Raw genomic sequence first — 6,707 nt, 5'->3', positions numbered from 1 at the left:
CTCCTCTGATGGGAGTGATAATTTTCTCAATACCCTGAATGGTAAGACCGGACACGTCCTTAAAGTTTATGTTATTCCAGTGATTGGCAACGTTGGTGTTGTGGCTCTTTTCAATATCATACAGGTGATCAGATAATCGATCTTTTAATCTACGGATTGTTCGCCCTACATATTGGAGTTGACATATGTCGCAACTGATCACATAAATGAGATATTTGGTGTTGCAGTTAATGAAGTGCTTGATTTCAAAGCTCTTCTCACAGGAATGTGAGTGAACATGTTGACCTGTTTTTATATGACAGCAATACCTGCAATGTTTAGTTCCACATCTAAACGTGCCCTGAAATTGTAACCAGTTAACACCAGTGCGTTGGCTCTGGAATAGGCTAGGTGACAGCTTACCGCCCAACGTAGGGGCCCGTCGGGATACTGTTTTAATACCTTTATGTAAAATTTGTTGGTATGTCCCATCATTGTACAAAATGGGCAGGTATCTGTCGATTATGTGTTTGATCTTGTTGAACTCCAAGCTATATGGAGTGGAAAAAACAGGAATGTTTCTGAAGGAAGTATTTAAAGGTTTACAAGCAGAGGTGCCAACGGTACCTATTAGCACTTCCCTCGGGACAAGGCTGGCCTTAGAAAGAGCTTGTTTGATGGTCTTGATCGGATAGCCTCTATCCAAAAATCTGTGGGACATGTTGCAGGCCTCTCCAGAAAAATCATCTGCTGAGCTACAGAGGCGTTTAAGCCTCAAAAATTGGCCATATGGTACACCACGTATGGTGTGTCCTGGGTGTGCAGAATCTGCCCTAAGGAGGGCATTACCTGCTGTTTTCTTCCTGAAAAGGCTAGTTGTAATGCCACCATTAATTGCTGTCAATTTGACATCCAAATGTGAAACGCGTCAGCTCTATTACCCCACTGTTTGCTGTTTTTTTGCTTTTGTAGTGTTTTTTTACTAGAATAAAAGGCACAACTTTTTTACTTTTTATTGGAGTGCGGCTGTCCATAATTCCTCTTCTTCCATTTATGCTCTGTGCATTGCCTGCACCCACCGGGTTTTGAGCCATCCATTTACCACTGAGCTGTACTCATCTGGAACGGTGGTTTTCTCTTTCAGTTAGGATGAGGGAGAAACATTTGTAATATTGAGACGTGTATCCGTCTGGACCTGGGCTCTTCCCTGACTTTAGATCCTTTATTGTGGATTGGGGTTCAGTTGCAGTGATGGGCTCATTCAGAATGGAGATATCGTTGTCATGAAGTGACAGGAGTTTACTATCTTGTAAGAATTTGAGAATCAGTTCCTCTCTAGATGATGGTGTTTGTGTTGCGGTGGAAGGTCATATAGACCTGTATAAAAATCATGGAAGATTCTTGCTATTTTATCTGAGGAATGCTCTAGGGTGCCTGAGATGTTGCGTATTGAAAATATTTGATTTGCTATAGTGGCGTCTTTCAAGGCCCTATCAAGTTGTTTCCCACCCTTGTCTCCCCAGACATAAAAGATACTTCTCTTAAAGAATAAGGATTTTTGGGTCTGGAAAGTTAACAATTGTTTAAGAGATGTGTCGGATCAGATCGTCCATTACCTTGTCAGAGAGTGATTTTTTTATGTAGCGTCTCAAGTTTGGCTATCGTATTGGACAGATTGGAGATCTCCTCAACCCTCTTTTTTTTTTCTCGCACCCCATTTTATTAACTCACCCCTGATTACGCTCTTGTGAGCTTCCCAGTTGTTGAGTGGGTCTGTATCTGAATCCTTGTTCAGCGTAAAGTATGTTTCTATGGAGTCACGAATGCTATCATGTATATTTGGGTCTGTTAGTAAGGATGCGTTGAGCCTCCAATTGAAAGGGGATCTCTGTTTGGGGCCTAAAGATAGGGTCACCGTTAGTGGGGCGTGACAGGAGAGCGCTATGATGCCTATTTCTGCTTTTGATAGAGCGTTTAGGTTTCTTTGGGAGATAAAGATCAGGTCCAGTCTAGAGTACTTTTTGTGGGGAGGTGAGAAAAAGGAGAAGTCCTTATCTGTGGGGTGTAGGAGTCTCCATGCGTCTACCAACATAAGTGATTGTAATAAGGCCTTGATTCGTTTCAGGATCTTATAGGAGACGTGAGAGTGACCGTTGGAAGTGTCTTGGGAAGGGGAGAGAGGGATGTTAAAGTCTCCTCCCAGGGAGCTGCGGTGGCTCAACGCGATTGGCACTGCGCTGACAAGCCATTCACCTCTGCAGCTAGGGGTTCGGTTCCCGGTCTCGGCTACATGTGAATTGAGTTTGGTGGTCTCAGCCCGGCTCCCGGTGGGTGTGCTATGCGAGGTAAGCCTGCGCTTAGTACGCCCACCCCCCTCCCACAAAAACCACCACACCTACACACGCACTCGAAATTGGGTTAACACACACGCACTTTGACCACGCGGTCTCTAAAAGAGAGGCGAAGGACTAACAGGGCTGGTTGAGCGGGCTAATCCTCTCACTCCCTTATAGGGAGTCCCTCTGCCCCGTTGGGCTTCAAAGTGGAGCAGGTAGGGCGGGCTGTGTGGGAGGATCCCCTCACACACCCGCCATTGCCACCCGGGGCATGGAGAAAGGTGGCAGATTGCCTCTGGGGGAGGCCTGCCTACTCCCAACTCCTGCAGTCCAGCTCCTCTCTCGAGTACACGCACAAAATACACTTTAAAAATAAAAGACAAAAAAAGAAAGAAAAAAAAAAAAGTCTCCTCCCAGGATGATACCAGCGAACCATTTCAGTTCTGAGACAATTTTGGTGCAGAATGTGGTATGTGCGGAATTTTGGAAATATACATTTGCCAGTGTGACCGGTGTCCCCCCCAAGATGCCTTTTGAGGAAAATGTATCGGCCTTCTGGGTCAATTAGTTGGCCGGATAATTCAAATGGGGAGTGTTTGTTCAGAAGTATAGAAACACCTTTGGTTTTTGCAGCGTGATACGCCTTCGTGAAAAGATTGTTGGTTAGTTTGGGAATGTTTTGGCCTTTAAAATGTGTTTTTTGTATGAAGATTACTGAAGGGTTCACCTTCTTCAGTTCTCTCAGAAGTTTAGTCCGTTTTTCGGGAATGTTAAGGCCGTTTACATTGTGAGATATGATCGTGATTTGCCCAAGTGAGAGTATGACATGTTGAGGGTGTGGGATAAAGAAAGTGAGGAGTAGAATCTATAGGGACAGTGAGGTGTACGGTGTGGGGGGGAGGGAAGCGGTGGGGTGGGGAAGGGGTTTAGTGGGGTAGGTTTTGTGGAGAATCTGGTGTAGAGAGTCGCACACTGAGAGTGAGACTAAACTCTGGATGTCGCTTGTAGAAGCGCAGAGCTAAGAGGTGTTACAGAGTAAACACCTAACGTCTCTTGGGGGTAGATGGGAGGGGCCAGAGTGGATACACGTAATTCAGTGAAGTCTATAAATCTATAGATCAAGGAATGTAGGGTCCAGGGAGACCTTTGTGATAAGTGAGAAAGAAGCATGCATGTGTTACAACCTGCAACGTGAATATTATTCCAAGCTTTTTTATTCTTCAAAACATATATAACAACTAAAATCATCATAACAAGGGCCCAAGGAAGACCAAAAAAAAAAGGGGGTGGGGGGATGATGAGTACATGTAGGTGTTTAATCCCCGTGGGCAGCTTGAATATTCCCAGTAATCCTGATGTTAAACAGTTATGGCAGTTGCATCAGAAGGTGACTCGGGGAAAAATATCCAGAACAGGTTTAGGACCGGTTAGGAATATCAAATGATCACTCATGTATCATCAAGTCTAATGGTGGTGATCAGTGTGCCAAAAGTAACTGGTGAAGTATGTTTGCTGTGTCCCTTGATTGCGTTGATTTTTAAGTCATCAGGAGAAGGGAAATGTTAGGTTAGTAACATGGGAGTGTGGGCTATGACTTTTGGATCTTTTGACCCCATTAGGGGGTAGGTCTTATTTGAATGGAAGTAGGCCTGACACAACATGTGACACAACACTGATGGCCACTACCGATCACAGGGAGCTGTGATCAGTGTCCTGTCACTAGACAGAATGGGGAAAATAGGATTTTTGTACTCACCATAAAATCCTTTTCTCTGAAGTTCATGGACGGACACAGCTTCAAATAATCTTGACAGTAGAGTTATGTTCTGTCTATCAGGAGAGCACTAGGCAGACATATGTTAAATGGTTAAACACCTGTAACACATCAAAGCCGAACAGCACCACCCAGGGGGCGGTCTGGTCATAACCCCTCACCTTGCAGTCAGCAGCTCAGTTCATCTGAAAGCAGTACAAACTTAAAAACGGAGGGGTGGGTGCTGTGTCCGTCCATGAACTGGAATGAAGGATTTTACAGTGAGTACAAAAAAAGAGATTTTTAATACAGCTTACCTGTAAAATCTTTTTCTTGGAGTACATCACGGGACACAGAGCGGCATATTCATTACTATATGGGTTATATGGAATGCATGGTACCTTGCACACGCTGAAGCTTCCCTGTACCTGCAGAAGCAAAACAGCCCCAAAGCATGATTGACCCCCCGCCATGCTTCACAGTAGGCAAGGTGTTCTTTTCATCATAGGCCTTGTTCTTCCTCCTCCAAACAAAGCGTTGATCCATGGGCCCAAACACTTCTAATTTTGTTTCATCAGTCCAGAGAACACAATCCCAAAACTTCTGTGGTTTGTCTACATGATTTTTGCATACTGCAGTCGACTCTTCTTATTCTTTGGAGACAGCAAGGGAGTGCGCCTGGGAGTTCTGGCATGGAGGCCTTCATTACGCAGTGTGAGCCATATTGTCTTAGCAGAAACTTCAGTACCCACATCTGACAAATCTTTTCTCAGTTCCTCAGCAGTCACAAGGGGACTTTTCTCCACTCTACGCTTCAGGTAGCACACAGCAGTCAAAGTCAGCATCTTCTTTCTGCCACGACCAGGTAGCGTTTCAACAGTGCCCTTTGCCTTGAATTTGCGAATGATGCTTCCTATGGTGTCTCTTGGTATGTTTAACATGTTTGCAATCTTCTTATAGCCATTGCCCTTCCTGTGAAGAGTAATCACCTCTTCTCTTGTCTTCCCGGACCATTCTCTTGACTTCACCATGTTTGTAACCACACCAGTAAATGTCTAGAAGGAGCTGAGTATCACAGTCATTTTAAAGCTGCCTGATTGGTGCTTATTAGGCTTTATTGCTGCCCCCTGACATCCACAGGTGTTTTCAATACCTGATTGAAGAACAGAGGTTCATTGAAGTGTTTTCAGAGTGGTAGTCTTTAAGGCATGGGTCTTCAAACTATGGCCCTCCAGTTGTTCAGGAACTACAATTCCCATCATGCATAGTCATGTCTGTGAATGTCAGAGTTTTGAAATGCCTCATGGGATGTGTAGTTCTGCAACAGCTGGAGGGCCGTAGTTGTGTAAATGAAGAATTCACAAAATAAACATTTACTACTGTATTACAAAACCAATTGATGTCATTTTAGTTGCATATGGTTCTTTAAGAAGTCCTTGTAGGATTTCATTCTGAATACAATTACAAATGTACACTAAATTCCCTAAAACCCTTTACAGCATTGGGGGGTTGAATAATGTTGAACACAACTGTATGTGTTGGCCTAAACTGAGGAAAACATTTTTTTTTTTTATATTTTTTGGGGTTTCTTATAGTAAAAAATATTGGCACTTTTTTTTTTGTTTGTAGAGCAAAAAATAAAAACCGCAGAGGTAATCAATTGCCACCAAAAGAAAGCTCTATTTGTGGGGGGGAAAGCATGTCAATTTTGTTTGAGAGCCACGACCGCGCAATTGTCAGTTAAAGCGACGCAGCGCAAAAAGTGCTCTGTCTTTGGGCAGCCAAATGGTCCGGGGCTGAAGTAGTTAAAAAAAATTGCATTCGTTTTCTTTCTTAATTTCCTTGGCCTGGTGCTCCTGCCAGTAATACACGTCCTATCTTAGAGCCCTTTCACACTGGTGCGTTTTTGCGGTAAAAATATCGCTATTAAAACGCCCCCTCCATTGAAATGAATACGCGGTAAAATAGCAGTGTTTTACCGCTATTTTAACGCTCTGCTATAGGCGTTTCCAGTGTGAAAGGGCTCTTAGGGTGTCTGGTGGAAGTCATAAAGCAGGCTCGTGAGGGCATCTGCATTAGTCAGTCTGTGGAGAGAGTAGGATTAGACAAACAAATTTAAATGTATTTAGAAACTGAACTCCAGCTTAGGCTGATTTCACACAAGCGGTTCGATCAGGTCTGGCTGTCAGTTATATATCAGACAGGAGGCTCATATCTTATGCATTAACTCTCTTTACTAATGCTCATAGCAGAAATACAGTAAACATTTATTGTAACTTAAAAAATTCAAAGGACTACCAATCCCAGCAGTCCCTGGGCCAACGTAGCCCCTCCCAGACCGTAACCTATATAAGGGACTGTCTGAGGTAACCTATTCCTCTTTCTTTCTGCTCATGGCAGCTTTCATTACGCAGTGTGAGCCATATTGTCTTAGCAGAAACTTCAGTACCCACATCTGACAAATCTTTTCTCAGTTCCTCAGCAGTCACAAGGGGACTTTTCTCCACTCTACGCTTCAGGTAGCACACAGCAGTCAAAGTCAGCATCTTCTTTCTGCCACGACCAGGTAGCGTTTCAACAGTGCCCTTTGCCTTGAATTTGCGAATGATGCTTCCTATGGTGTCTCTTGGTATGTTTAA

This window comes from Rana temporaria, chromosome 4 (genome assembly GCF_905171775.1).
Source record: "Rana temporaria chromosome 4, aRanTem1.1, whole genome shotgun sequence".
In the NCBI taxonomy this organism is placed as follows: Eukaryota; Metazoa; Chordata; class Amphibia; order Anura; family Ranidae; genus Rana; species Rana temporaria.
Note: the sequence above shows the minus strand (reverse complement) of the source record.